We start from the raw sequence: 16,285 nt of genomic DNA on the forward strand, positions 1-16,285 counted from the left end.
ATCTAGATGGCTGAGAAACATATTGTCTCCATACTTTGCTAACAGTTGAAATTAAGAGATGTACTTGAATTCATTTAAGATATGTCAGTTTTCTCAGTGTGGGCTTCTAGCTCTGGGATTGTCTTCCTTAATACTGAGTGGGCTCCTTGGCCTTGTTCAGCGGTTGCTGAGGCAGGTAATTACACTTTCAACAATCAGTCATCTGGATGCTATGCCCATGGAGAGGAGAAAATGAGACATTGGACAAACCTAGCCACTACCTCAGGCTTCCCTGGGTGCTCATTGGTGAAGCATTCACCTGCCAATAGGAGACACAGGTTCCATCCCTGGGTAGGAATATCCCATGGAGAAGACAATGGCAACCCACTCCAGTGTTCTTGCCTGGGAAATCCCATGGACAGAGGAGCCTGGTGGGCTACAGTCACGGGGTCACAAAAGAATAGGACATGACTGAACAACAACAACATCCACTTTATCAAGTAGCTCATAACATAGCTTCTTTTGTCATCCTCAACAAATGAATTACTTTTTAGGTTTATATTTTTCCTAACTACTGTCTATTTAAATAATGTTATAATTCCTCTTGTAATTTTCTAATAATTCCTTAGATTTGGAGGGGTGGGGGGCAATGAGGAATTGAGCATGGGGGCTACATTATAATGTTTACACTTCCTTCTCAAAATTAATTTACCTTTCCTTTAGAATTGCTTTCTATATAAGAAAAATGGACCATCCATGTGATCCTCTTTGTAGTTATTGCTAAACAATATTGTCCTCTTCATTCATATTATCTTTTATGTATTTATAATGAGTTCAAGAAGACTATTTTGAAAGAACATGTTGGTCTCACATTTCTATAAATAAAGTCCAAATGTTTCCTGATTCTCATTTATCTCAGGAATAAATTGATTCAACAAAGTTATGCAGATTTCCCCATTTATATTACCATGTCTCCTAGTATCTTATATCTTATTTTTTTATATCCAAGGTTATTGCCACCTTTATGGTTCAGTAAGTGAAGGCAGCCTTATTCAGAATTTCAATAAGGACGTCAAGGGAACATCTAGACTCTCTTGAAACCATAGTTGCATTCATCTCCCAGTAATAGCCAATCCATCATAAAGGCTTGTCCTATCTGACCTCATATATGTCTTGTCTTGGGAATTCCAGATTGGCCTGGTAGTTTGTCTGAGTCTCTTGCCATTTTCAGGTAAAACTATGAGGACTATTAGAGTTATTGTCAAATCAGGATTTAAAAGACATAAACTTAGTCTTTACCTAATTTTATAAGCTTTCCTATGTTTTAATTTCAGAGATGAAAACTGTGACAGAGAATATAAACATTCATCATGGAAAAAAGAAAAGCAAAGTAAGGTTTAAATAACTTTGTTGATTCCAAACTATATTTTAGCTACAGGTTAATTATCATATTAATGAATTTAATTGAATCATTATTTCCTTCAGGTGGGTTTATGTGTATAGCCAGCTTTAGTAAAAAAAAAAAAAAGAAAATGAATAATTATCAAGGTTAAATAAATAGACAAATACTGTGAGGTAAAACAGAGTTTGAGTGTCTAAATTATTTGGTGTGATCACACCCACTGACAACAAAGTTCTCTTCTTTGTGTGAATAATTAGGCAGGATGCCATTTAAACTACATGGTGCTAAATGAAATGGACTTTTGTTTTTATTTCTGGCAAATGTGATTTAAGTCAGATGATTTAGTAATGAACAAACAAGATAAAAAGACAAAAATAATGACAATAATGTTTCAGTGCCTTGATTAATACTTGTGGTGGTTCTATTCATCATATTGAAGTTAAAGGTATCCAGAATATCACTTCATTTTGTGCCGTGAGAATTGAGGCTAAAGTCTTTTAGACAGAACAACAATTAGAAGATCATGCCATGCTAACCTCTGCTTGAGGATAACTGGAAGAGACTTAGAAGCAACAGAAAGGAACTCTACTAGACGGTTATTTGTTAAGGGGAAAGCAGTTCAGTTGATTTATTACAGGTGGTGAAAAATTTCAGTTCAGTAGGAACATGCGGGGATGATGTTTCTTCTAACACAAGAATAGTCTAGGATTGACTCAAGGTCATGGCCAGGAAAGGCCATCCTTTCCTCACACAGAGTGACAAAAGGAACACTTTCAAATGTATTTGAGTTTAGAGATCCATGAGGAGAAGCTCAGACGCTGCTTATTTGAATGAATCTTTTAAGGTTTAATGATAAATGTGAAAACCTTAAAAACATTGTCTAAACAGATAAAAAAATCTAATCGTATTACCCATGCTAAAGAGATTACCCTGACAAATGAGAAAATGTTTTCATCAAAGACCTGTAGAACACGTTTTATATATTCACAAACATTGGCAAAATTCTTAGAGTTTAAAAAAAAGTTTTATTATAAAGGTATTTTATTATTTGAAGTGGTGCTTCTCAGTGGCTAAAGGTTTGTGATGTTTCAGAACACTATAAATTGCTAAAAATCATCAGCTCCAACACTGAAGTCAAGAAGGTATTACAGTTGAATGAATCTTTAGTAAGTGCACTGAAATAAATGTTAGCCAAAACTCCAAACTTGTGCATTGAAAGCTTTAATTGCATTACCTTCAGAGCATGATTTCTGAGGAAATGTCAGTGTCGATACAGACTTTACAATAGCATATATTCTTAGGATTTCATTTGGATACATTACCAGCTTTCAAACTGTATGAAAAATGGTTTATGTCTTTTGAGTTTTGTTTTTTTTTTTAAGTTTTGACTTCCTACATTAAAAGAGGTTGAAAATAACTATGTAAATAGGATCCAGCTGAATAGTATATGTACTTTTTTTATTCCTAAGGGTCACATTCATGACATAGCACTGAATTTATGTTAAAATATTGTTCTGAGAGGAGTGTTGACATAAGATAATGTGATTTATGCTTCCCATCCATCATATTGACAGATTGTAGACAGATGTCGCTGTTTGTCAAACATGGGACAAAACAAGGCAAAACCTCATAATATCATTAAAACTGTTTGCCTTTATCACCATCTCATCCATCTTTCATTCCTATGAAAATTTTAGCTTTAGAAATAATGATTGATTCAATAGGAAATTTTAAAATATGTTTTTGTTAAACAATTTTCCCCTGAAGACACTTAACACTTGTCACTCAGTTGTCATTCAAATATAGTGTGATAGTTTAATATCAGTCAAATAAATATATAAAATGTATTACATATGAACAGAATGAACATGGCTTGAGAGATTTTGTTTTAAATAAATGAAACAAAATAAATACCAGGGAAACAAACGTCCATCAAGTGATTTTTTCTTTCTTAGCAAACCTTAAACGCTGGTGATAAAATGGTAACCCTTCCAACTCTCTGAAATTCTCTTTTAAACATTCAGACAGTGTTTTATGTATATGAGCTGAATCTCTTTTTTTGTGATACGTACAAATGTGCATTAATAAATCACTAAATGTACAGTATCAGGCCCATGAGGCAGGTGGGAGAACGTTTGAAGCCATCTTTTATGAATAGCAAATACCTATATCATTTGTTATATAAGACAACATCAGAAAGGTCATTCATAAGACACTAGAAACCATTTTCTTTGCTTCAATTTGTATAACTTTTGCCTTATAATCATTTTAGCTTCACATACATAGGGTACATGTACACACCCTTTTATATTGCTTGCTTCAGGTTTTGGATTGGGTTTTCACATGGAGAAGTTTCATTATACTAACTGGGTGTTCATAAATTTATCCAATACAACTCAAGGAAGCAGAATATTTTCCTACTGTCTAGGAGGGCTATCAATCTTGGAAACCTATATCAATTACTGCTTTCATGTAATGCTTAGTATAAACAGTACTTTATTGGTCTCTGAAGATCATATAAAAAAGGCTTGTGAGTTGGACTAAGCTTTCCAGTTGATTGCATTTTAACTGAAAAAACATGCGCAGGTGTAATCTGAAAGTTTTAAAAACAATTTGAGTTAGCATAGTATCAGATGAATACATAAACTAATTACACTAAAGCTTTACTTACAAGAGTGATGCATAGAAAGTAGCAGTGGTTTTACCTAGAATAACTATTAAAATGTAGATTTCTTAGAATCTGAATCAAATAACCCCAAATAGCTGCTCGAAAATCACAGTCATAAGGAAAGAAAATATTAAACCCTTATATAACTAGAATTTAGTTCTCTGTGAGTAAGCAATTAGGGCCATCAAATTCTGAGGTTCAGTATCAGAGGTTTTCCCTTGTATACAGACCTCAGGAATCTTCATCTCAAACTAGCATCCCAGTCTCCTTGTTATCAGAAATACCTGGGAGAAGACTTTTCAAATATTAAAATTAAAAAATACAGAAATGCCTAATAGGAAGTAGTATCTATATTACTATCAGAACAGACAGGTGGTTATGTTTGAAGGCAGACTAATTGCCTTAATTAATGGGGGCTTATTGTGTGAGTACATGGAATATACTGAAAAAGTAAAATTGTATCAATAAATGCACCACCGATTATCATGGATATAGTGTGTACATAAGAACGTATTAGAATTCAGACAGAATGGTTAAGGCTGTCTTTTATTTTTCTCACAGATAAACTGCTCCTGACTGTAAGGCACCATATGAAGCCCACCCATATCCTGTCTCTTCCAGTGTTTCTACTTCCAGAGATAACTTCCTCTAACCCAAGTCTTGATTTACTCATGGCTTTGGCGGTCTCAAAATATTGCTCCTCAGTGTGTGCTTCTTTTTTCAGCATTATTGTATTTATTAAGAAAATGTATAGCGCATGTTGAATGGTTACTTTATGCCAAACACATCTACCTACATGGTCTCATTTACTATAATTAGTGTTTTGAGTCAGAAACCTGAAACTTAATAAAGTTAACTAATATGCCACATATCACAAATGTAATATTGCTGAACATATGTCACTGATTCCAGATTTAGTGCTTAACCCCAACCAGCTCTTTCTCGTCACAATATGTCCTTTCTTTCTTTGTCTGTCATAGAAAGGATAGAATATTTTGGACCCTACTCAGAAAAGAATTGATATTAAACAGATTTTGTTAACTGAACTATGTTCATTGGCCAGAAAGGACCTACAGATGGCTTTTACCAGTCCAATCAGTTGTCACCTGGAAAGTATGTTCACAGATTTCAAGACATGATATCCCATTTGTAAAGCTCACCTTCATACAGCTGATGTAACACAGATTCAGAAGAAAATATAATGTGAGATGTTGATTTGAACTGAAATACTTTAGACTTAAGAAAAGCCTAGTAGTCATTACAGTGTGCATTTAAACTGATTTCTTCTGTTTTCAAATTTGTGTCATGAATTTTATAGTGCATATTTGGAGTTTTACTGTGCATACAGTATTATAACACAATTTTAGTAAAGATCCATGAATGATCTTATATATAATTTCTTCAACATTTCTCTAAAAATATAGGAATAACGTATAAAGTATTTTAAAATTTCATTAAAATATTATACCCATACTGATAACAAGAACACAAGATTTTTTGCTCCAGAACAAAGGACAAATATATTTGTATATTCTAGAGTTTTCCTTGTTAATGGGATTTCACATTGATTCAACTCTCATAAAATGTGAAATTTCAGTCTTTCACCTTCAGAATCTTTAACTTCTGGCATTGTTAAATCTATTAATTCTTTCTAGTATAATTTGTATCAATTGAGTCTATTTTAAAAATCTTTCCCTATATCCAATCTAAATGTATCCTCATGTATTTTCTTCTAATAAGTTTAGGATTCTCTTTTCACATTTGGGTTTTTATCTCTTTCAGAATATATTCAGTATGTGGAACTATGTCTTTTTATTTCAATGTAACTTTATTTCTTTTATTTCAGGACAAATTTCTATATACTGAAGCATATTTTCTTTCACTTATTGTTTTTTATATATTATTTTGTCTATATTTGTCTTCATTTCTATCTTTTGTTCTTATACTTTCTTTCCATTCTGTTTATGAGTATTTTTCATCAGGTCTAGCTAGCACTTAATGCATACTTTTCCAGATTATTCATTTTATTTTTACTGTTTTTAATATTGAATTATTTCTCTATTTGTTATATTACTTTTTTCTTTTGAATGACTCTCAGCTTCAGCGTCTCATTTTTTATCAACCTTTGTCTTATAACCTTTCCTCTTTTGTTTTGATCCTTCTGACCTCTTCTTTCAGATTTTACTTTTAAGTGTTTATCTTGTCTGTAACAAATTTTAGGATACAAAATACTGTGTGAAACTCATGTGTTTCTTGATCTACTTTTATTATTCTTTGATTTTTTTTGCTGTTTAAGCACTTTTAGAAAAGTTTACTGTTTTTTCTGAATAGTACTGTGGTTGAATTCTTTAGGTCACTCCTTTGAAAGTGGCTTTTCACATTATCTTCCAAATAATTGTGGGATGTGTGTGTGTGTGTGTGTGTGTGTGTGTGTGTGTGTGCATGTGTGTGTACGCGCATGTGCATTCCTGGTGAGAGGGGAAAGGGAAACAGTATCTCCTCTGTTAACCTGCCACATCCATTTGGGATTCTCCCTTGGCTTTCACATTCATGTGCTGGCTTACAGCAAAAACTTCCTGTCTATTTTTTGTCTCCAGCTTCATTTGTAGAGTTCTTTCTATGCAAGTAAGTTAGGTTGTAACGATATGCATTTCTTTAGTTGTGATGTCTAAGTCAGCCATATCTTTATTACCTAGAAACTTGTTAGAAATTCACATTTGCACCTGCTGAATCAGAAACAATGTGTTTGGGGCCCAGAAACTTGTGTTTAAAGAAGTCAAGTGATTTTCAGATCAGATCAGATCAGTCGTTCAATCGTGTCCGACTCTTTGCGACCCCATGAATCGCAGCATGCCAGGCCTCCCTGTCCAACACCAACTCCCAGAGTTCACTCAGACTCACGTCCAATGAGTCAGTGATGCCATCCAGCCACCTCATCCTCTGTCGTCCCCTTCTCCTCCTGCCCCCAATCCCTCCCAGCATCAGAGTCTTTTCCAATGAGTCAACTCTTCGCATGAGGTGGCCAAAGTCCTGGAATTTCAGCTTTAGCATCATTTCTTCCAAAGAAATCCCAGGGCTGATCTCCTTCAGAATGGACTGGTTGGATCTCCTTGCAGTCCAAGGGACTCTCAAGAGTCTTATCCAACACCACAGTTCAAAAGCATCAATTCTTCGGTGCTCAGCCTTCTTCACAATCCAACTCTCACAGCCATACGTGACCACAGGAAAAACCATAGCCTTGATTAGATGAACCTTTGTTGGCAAAGTAATGTCTCTGCTTTTCAATATGCTATCTAGGTTGGTCATAACTTTCCTTCCAAGGAGTAAGCATCTTTTAATTTCATGACTGCAGTCACCATCTGCAGTGATTTTGGAGCCCCCAAAAATAAAGTCTGACACTGTTTCCCCATCTATTTCCCATGAAGTGATGGGACCAGATGCCATGATCTTCATTTTCTGAATGTTGAGCTTTAAGCCAACTTTTTCACTCTCCACTTTCACTTTCATCAAGAGGCTTTTTAGTTCCTCTTCATTTTCTGCCATAAAGGTGGTGTCATCTGCATATCTGAGGTTATTGACAAATGATCTTAGTGCATAGTAAAATATGAGAACTCCTGATAACAATAGAATTATCTGCAAGGTTTTGTTTCCCTCCTCTCTGGTAACTTATCTGTTCTAGAGTGTTTAATGTATGTCCTGCTCTTGAACTCTTTCATGTACCCACTCAATGCTCTTCAGCTCAGTGCAGCCTCTCTGTGTCTGACTCTTTGTGACCCCATGGATTGCAGCACTCCAGGCTGCATCACCAACTCCTGGAACTTGCTCGAACTCATGTCCATCAAGTCATGATGCCATCCAGCCATCTTATCCTCTGTTGTCCCCTTCTCCTCCTGCCTTCAATCTTTTCCAGCAACAGGGTCTTTTCCAATTAGTCAGTTATTTGCATCAGATGGCCAAAATATTGGCGTTTCAGCTTCACCATCAGTCCTTACATGTTATCACTCATTTATTCAAAGATTGAAGGCCATATTTCAAGACAGTGAAGCACACTTTGGAGAATATATATAGCATGCTCAAGGTCTAAGGAGACTGTGTCAGCTTTAGGATAGCAATCTCATCAAGGTCTAGATTCTCCCACAGAGTTTGTGTTTGGGGTCATAGCATGTATATTGTCTTACATAACATGAAAGGTTTTTTTGTTTGTTTGCTTTCTAGTTTATTTCTTATTTCCCTACAACTTCCTTGTAGTTTAAATTAACAGTCCTTGGAGAGAAAATACAATGAAAATAAAGAAAATAAAAGATAAACTTCAAGTGCTTGCTATTCAAATCCAAAAGTACAAAGAAAAGAAAAACACCAAGGCACATTTACTTTTTTGGATCAAAAACTGAAATAAATAGGACTATACTTTAAGCTTAAAGTAGCACATTATTACAAACATGTGCCATAAATCAACTTAATATTTAAATTTAATTGAGTCAAGAATAATAATTTTTAAGTATATTTTAAGGTAAAATTTGTCCATAATATTCATGCATATATCCTGTAAGGTAGTCTCTCACTATAGTTAAAATAATACTAATAGATCTTAAGTGAAACCATAAGTAAAATCATGGAATTACCTTTTTTAGCAGAACTGCAATTTTAATGGGTAACTCTTTATGAACAACGAAGAATCATCAAACGGTGCTATTCGAGGAATAACATTTTCTTAGCTAGGATAAGAATGAGGTTAATATCTACTAGTCAACAAATATTGGAGACTTGGCAGTCTGTGGATTATATTTGTGGAATTAGTAAATAATATATACTTATAATGACCAGAATGTCAGTAGGCTTTAAAAATTGATCAGAGACCTGCTATTTCTTGTTAATGAAGTGACTTTGATGTTAAGATGCTTTGCTTTGTCTTTGAGTCAAAGTTAAAAAAAATCACAATGCTATAAATACTCTTTAATAAATAATAATCATCATAAACTTCTTAGCAGTTTATCCTTGTAAAGCTAATGTTTTCTGGTAACAGAAGTCTTCATAGTCCTTTAGCCATTGATTCATTTCAGTAATTAGTAGTGACTTTGATAGTTAATCCTCAAAGCATGCATTTCATATTAATATTCTGACTCTTTTAAGCAGAAAATTAACAAATTTTGTAATCCAAAGGGAGAATGAATTCACAATTATTTGGCAAACAAAATGTCTTCCCAGTAGCAAATCCATGAATATATCTCTCAGTCAAGATTTTTTGTTGGCCATTTATCATTACTAGCTTAATGAGTTTTATTTTGATCCTCCTGTTCACTTTCTTATTCTTTTTTTTTTTTTCTCTTTCTCCTATATTTGCTTTCACTACTATTGTTTATCAATTTAGTTTTCACATGAGACACTTTCAAATCATTAGAAAATATGCAACTACAGTTATATAGAAAATAGTAATTTCTTCATTAGTACCCTTCCCCCCAAAATCTCTTTTTAGACCTTTCATAATAATTGGCTGCCTTTCCTTGACTGTGGGCTTCCCTGGTAGCTCAGTTGGTAAAGAATCCACCTGCCATGCAGGAGACACCAGTTTGATTTTCTGGGTGGGGAAGATCCACTGGAGAATGGATAGGCTACCCACTGCAGTATTCTTGGGCTTCCCTTGTGGCCCAGCTGGTAAAGAATCTGCCTGCAATGTGGGAGACCTGGGTTCGATCCCTGGGTTAGGAAGATCCTCCTCCAGTATTCTGGCCTGGAAAATTCCATGGACTTTATAGTCCATGAGGTTGCAAATAGTTGGGCATGACTAAGCGACTTTCATTTCACTTCACTTCCTTGACTGCAGTATGTGCTAGAACCTGTGCCAAGGACTTAACTATCTCATTTAATCCTACAATTTCCTTTTAAGGAATGTGTTATCTTATCCATTTAATGATAAAGTAATTCATAGTGATTAACTCAGTGTATAATGCTCTATTAGGATTTTAAGTGTGATTCTATTTTTAAAAGCCTTCACAAAACAAAGAAATAATTTTTACAAAGAAAATTGTATACAGTTTTCTAAAAACATGAAGAGGCATTTCCAAGTCAACTTCTTTTTGCATTTGTGCAAATAATTTTTTTGAGATATAGTTTTCCTTTGAGGCTGTTTCTTGAAGTATTCTTTGTTCTCTGAAAGAAGACAAATTCTTGCTTATAGCTCTTTGACGTTCATGATATATCCCATTGGGGCCCTAAACTATGAGACTGTTTTGATAAGAATGTATTACACCATACTAGAAAGGCTGCATCAAATTAAGAATGTCTTACACTATTCTAAGGACTTTACATTTTTTCTAAGTTTTTACAACTTTTTAGATAAAAGAGGATACTCCTAATTTAAAACATTAAACTTTCATTCATTTAAAAATCTGTAGGGCTGTCTTTGATAGAAATGAGAGGCTTAATTGAATTTCAGCTAAAGTAAGTCTTCTATCTCTTTTATACTTTACTAGTTAAAACTTAAATTCAGCAATAAAAAGGCCAGAGTAACAATAGTTCCATTTAAGCTGGACAAATAATTATCTCTGCACTGTGAATATCATCAAATCTGAATATTTCATGACATCATTATTGCTATTTTCCATTCCACTTAGTTCCATTCACTGCATTAAAGTGTATTTTTAGCTCCTCTTATGACTATATGAGTTCACAGTGGTTCACTATTTAAATTGCTATGGAAACATTAACCAAGTGAGTGGAAGTCAGAGGGCAAGAATATGGAATAGAAGAGGAAGAAATGTCGATGCAATGTAATGCAGGTGCAAGAGTGTCAGTGCTTACACTATGAGGAAAAGACATTAAATATGTTGAAGACGTGCCATGTTCTCTCAACATTGGCTGTTAGTATTGTGGACAGTCTTGACTGGTTTAGATCTAAATTGGGAGCAAAGATCTTTCTCATCTTCAACAGATGAATAAGGGAGTATAACAAGATAGTCTTTCTATTGTTCTCTATATTAACTTCTTCTCTGCTCCACTTGTCAGCTGGATGCAGCATATTCATCACTGTATCAACTTCTGATTAGACAGGGCCAATGCTATTAACCTTACATGTTCTGATGGATAGATCAGATAGACATACAGATAGATAGATGGAAATAATAATTTCTAATTGCTAATTATATTCCTTGATATTAAAAAATAAAGAAATCAAACACACCTAAATAAAGACACCTATATGTTAGATAGATAAGTAGTTTATTGTAAATATAAAATAATTATTTTTGTTGATATAATTATTTTTTGATACATATCATTGCCTCAGGAGTCCCTCAAAATAAAGTTTCTTCTACTTGCTTAACCATAAAAATACACATATTTTTATTTTAGAAGGTAACTGAATTTGCTCATCAGAGTGACTTTGGATATAGCGTGCATGCATGCCAAGTCACTTCAGTCATTTCTGACTCTTTGCAACCCTATGGACCATAGTCCACCAGGCACCTCTGCCCATGGGATTCTCCAGGCAAGAATACTGGAGTGGGTTGCCATGTGCTCCTCTAGGGGATCATACTGATCCAATCCAGGGATCAAACCCAAGTCAGTCGGAAATTTCAGAGATTATTTCTAAATGAAAACAGAGATCTACAAATATTTGGTTAAGCTTTGGAAACTGTTAACACTTCATATCATCATCACATTGCAAAAGTGATGTGAACAAAAACTCCCAGAAATCCACCAGAACTACTCTTGTTTTCAATGAGTATTGATGTAGAAAAGAATGTAATAGAGAAAGGTTTGATTGAGCATGGGACTTTCCAGGCGGCGCTAGTGGTAAAGAACCGAGCTGCCAATGCAGGACACATAAGAGACAAAAGACACAGATTTGATCTCCGGGTTGGGAAGATCCCCTGGAGTGAGGGAATGTCAACCCACTCCAGTATTCTTGCCTAGAGAATCCCATGAACAGCGGATCTGGTGGGCTACAGTTCATAGGGTTGCAAAAAGTCAGACATGACTGGAGCAACTTAGCAGGCACGCAGACTGATTATGCTTCAGAATTTGTTTGCTTAACAATGTAGTACATACTTGGTGCATGGTGAAAAAAGAATATTAATTACAAGTAAATTCATCTGCTAAGAGAAGTTTTTAATATTAAATAAATCTGGAATCTCCTTGTAAGAATGATTCATAGCTAAGTCTGAATGAGGTGGACAATAGTCTTTATACGGAAGGCATTACTGAAGCTAGATGTCTTAGTTTGTTTGGGCTGCTATAGCAGTAGTGTTATACAGACTGCTTGGATAAACACAAATATTTATTTTTCACAGTTCTGGAGACTGGGAAGTCCGAGATCAAAGTGCTGGCAGTTTCTGTGTCTGGTAAGGATCTGATTCCATAAATGACCCTCCTCCCACTCTCTTTACATGATAGAAAGGTGAGGGAGTTCTTTGTCTTTTATCAAAGCACTAATTTCATTCATGAGGGCTTCACCCTCATGACATAATTAACTTTCAAAAATCCTGTCTTCAAGTACCATCACATTGCAGGGTCAAGATTTCAACATATGAAATTTAGGAGCATGAACATGGCTATGTTTAGTTTATAAATACTGTACCTACTTGAAGAATGGCTGGAACATCACTAGTGATCAGGGTGATATGAAAAACAATCTCTCAAGAAACATTAAAAGAGAAAAACACTAAAGAAGATTGTTAACTTGACTAAAATGTCTATCATGTGTCAAGCAGTTTGCCATTGCTGTTTATTTTAATACTATCTGTAAACCTATGTGGGCTTCCCTGGTGGCTCAGCAGTAAAGAATCCACCTGCAATGCAAGAGACAGATTTGATACTTGGGTCAGGAAGATTCCCTCGAGGAGGAAATGGCAATCCACTCCAGTATTTTTGCCTAGGAAATCCCATTGACAGAGGAGCCTGGAGGGCTACAGTCCACAGCGTCACAAAGAGTTGGACTCAACTGAGCACAGACTCATGTAATCCTATGTAATAAGTATTAGTTTCTTCACTTTTCAAGTGGAAAGTGGAAGTTTAAGAGCTCCAGTAACTTGTTCAATTTAGTGAGTGCATTGCTAGGAAGTGGCTGCAGCATGTTCTATCTCTGTGGGTCCTGTCCTCCTTCTCACTAGGAGGACTCCTTTAAATAGTTTGGCCACCTGAAGAGAAGAGCCAACTCATTGGAAAAAATTCTAATGCTGGGAAATATTGAAGATGGAAAGAGAATGTGATGGAGAATGAGATGGTTGGATGGTATCATCAACTCAATGGACATGAATTTGAGTGAACTCGGGAGATAGTGAGGGACAGGAAGGCCTGGCAGGCTGCAGTCCATGCAGTCACAAAGACTCAGACACAACTTCATAGCTGAACAACAACAAAAACTATCCCTCAAAAAAAAAGGGAATTGGGAGGAAGAATGCACTTTGAATATCAAAGTGAAAAACTGTAATTTATCAATTTATCATGTGCTTGTTGGGCATATAATGGCCAAGAACACGGTCCCTCCTTGTAAGGATCTTGCTATCTTATCAGAAGAAACATACATATAAACAGTATGAGAACATATCAGGTATTCTGATTACGAGTACATGTTTTTATTTGTTTTAAAAATAATCATTCTAATGACCACTTAGTACATTTAGTTTTACTGGAAATACATTCTATAATATCAAACATATTAGTGTTATTGACAATAAAATGATTATTCTATTTAATGTGATTTAATAGAGTGACCTCTGGTTTTTCATGAATGTTATTAATAACACCCCCTGGATTCCCACAGGAAATAACCAAAGAATTAAAATAGAAGGATGGAAATTTTGTAACAAGATTGTGTTAGCTCTTTGCCTCCAATCTACTTGGAGGGAAAGAGAAAAGACATTATTTCCTATCACTGATACAATGAGTATTATCAGAAATTTCCTTAGCATCTCATTACCTATTTGACTTTAAGGCAATTTTACATTCTTTTCCCCTCTGTTTGGAAATGGAAACATTTCTGTTATTACATTATTTAATTATGGAGTGTTACTTGCCTGACTGAAGAAGAAAAGAATATTCTTGTTCATCTGAAAACCAATGTACCCAACATATAATTCTTCTAATTTGAAATAATTATACTACACAAAGTGTGAAGCCATTTATTATATTTAATTCATCACATCAATTTTCCTTTAAATTGTTTAGATTATAATATGCCTTGCAAGAATCATTTCTGTAATATGTGACAAAATTTTAAACAAAGAAGTGAAAAATGTATGCACTTTATTTACTTCTGAGCAAGCATTTTAACAAAGGGAATTCCCATATATTTTTACAAGGAAAAAAAGGCAGTAAAGGGAACATTGGAGAAGGAAGCTATATGACTCCTTTAGGAATATAGAAGTTGAAAATGTGTTAAATCTCCTAATTACTTGCTTTCCAGTTACTTCTATATACCTTCCAAATGCTAGTAGCAAAAAGTCACACTTAGAATGACTAATTTGGCTTAACCACTCTATTCTTAGACTGGACATAGTTGCAGCTCAGAACTAAATTACTGAGGTGGAGAATTGCAAAGCTTTTCTTATCTCAGGAAATACACATTGTCTAATTCTGAAGGGAACATGTGAACTGAGCAACTAAAATGTTTCTCTGGTAAGCACGTATATTTAAAAGGCATTTAGGTAGATTCCCTGATAGCTCAGTTGGTAAAGAATCCGCCTGCAATGCAGGAGACCCCAGTTTGATTTCTGAATCAGGAATATCTGCTGGAAAAGGGATAGGCTACCCACTCCAGTATTCTTGGGCTTCCCTTGTGGCTCAGTTGGTCAAGAATCTGCCCGCAATGTGGGAGACCTGAGTTTGATCCCTGGGGTGGGAAGATCCCCTGGAGAAGGGAAAAGCTACCCTCTGGCCTAGAGAATTCCATGGACTGTGTAGTCTATGAGGTTGCAAAGAGTTGGACATGACTGAGCGACTTTCATTTTCACTTTAGCTAGATTGATTAACCATTTTAATAAATATCTGATTTTGTGACATGAACTAAGTAACAGGAGTAACACCACTGTATTAACAAATGCTAGTTATTCTTGCATATTATAAACCATTTAAGATAGAGAAAAAAATATGAAAGCCCAGTGTTTCTGGACCTCCCATAAGTTATTTCACTGTTACTCCTGGAAAATCAGCACTACAGCACACTATTCAGGAGCATGATGTCTGTGCATGTGTGCTTAGTCACTCAGTCATGTCCAGCTCTTTGTGACCCATGGACTGTAGCCCACCAGGCTCCTCTGTCCATGGGGATTCTCCAGGCAAGAATACTGGAGTGGGTTGTCATACCCTCCTCCAGGGGATCTTCCCAACCCAGAGATTGAACCCAGGTCTCCCACATTGCTGGAAGGTTCTTTACCAGCTGAGCCACCAGAAAACACAACCCTGATAATGCCTTTGTTCCCATACCTAACCAGCAGTGATTTCTTGGAGCACTCAATTTCTATTATGTAAAATGAGCCTAGTAATGGTTTCTATCTCCTAAAGTTTGGGGGAGGACAGATGAATTTTGAACAGCATCATCTGCATAGCCAGCAACAAGAAGTGTATTTTGGCCTATATTTTACTAAAAAGGAAATCTCAGACATCTAAATCTATAGTAACAATAAAATGAATTGTCATCTTCAAATCCTCTGTAACACAGCCCAGTTTGATTGGTGAAATCTTTCCTAACATTACCTAAGTTAGCTAAACTGTATGGATTTAACTATTGGCCAGAAACTCAGGATACTTGTTCTCAGGTCCAGCCTCTGGAATTGTAGAGTTTAGACTATGACAGTGACATTCCTCTATTTTCAAATTGAGAAGTCTCCAGGAAACCTTGATATCTATAAAATCAGGTGACTCTATGGTTCTATGCAGAGGTACCATTACATTGAAATATATAACAGCTTTTGCAGTAAGGCAAGGGAGATGCTACTGTCCAAGTCTAGTGAAGATATACCATGCTAATCAAGACTTCTCTTATGCTTTCTAGAGTACAAAAAAACAAACAAAAAAAAATCCCATGAACTTAGAATAATAATTCACTTCGGGAAAAAATATGCAAGGGAATGTGAAAAATTAAATATTCTCTTGATTACTTTTTAATATTTTCTAGGGTATTTTTGGAAAAGGCAATGGCAACCCACCCCAGTACTCTTGCCTGGAAAATCCCATGGGAGGAGCCTGACAGGCTGCAGTCCACCGGGTCGCTAAGAGTTGGACATGACTGAGCGGCTTCA

General features: G+C 35.4%; 1 long non-coding RNA gene across 2 annotated transcripts; it reads left to right on the forward strand.

Annotated features, from left to right (window-relative positions):
• Positions 1 to 1,101: 1,101 nt before the first annotated feature.
• Positions 1,102 to 12,388, forward strand: LOC112442954 (uncharacterized). 2 transcript variants are annotated; one of them, XR_009491895.1, is made up of 4 exons: positions 1,102 to 1,210; positions 1,314 to 1,369; positions 4,611 to 4,753; positions 12,338 to 12,388. It is a non-coding gene; the product is annotated as an uncharacterized lncRNA (long non-coding RNA). The 2 variants fall into 2 exon arrangements; XR_003031187.2 differs by lacking the exon at positions 12,338 to 12,388 and having other exon boundaries at positions 4,611 to 4,920.
• The last annotated feature ends 3,897 nt before the right edge of the window (positions 12,389 to 16,285 follow it).

Source organism: Bos taurus, chromosome 20 (genome assembly GCF_002263795.3).
Source record: "Bos taurus isolate L1 Dominette 01449 registration number 42190680 breed Hereford chromosome 20, ARS-UCD2.0, whole genome shotgun sequence".
Classification (NCBI taxonomy): domain Eukaryota; kingdom Metazoa; phylum Chordata; class Mammalia; order Artiodactyla; family Bovidae; genus Bos; species Bos taurus.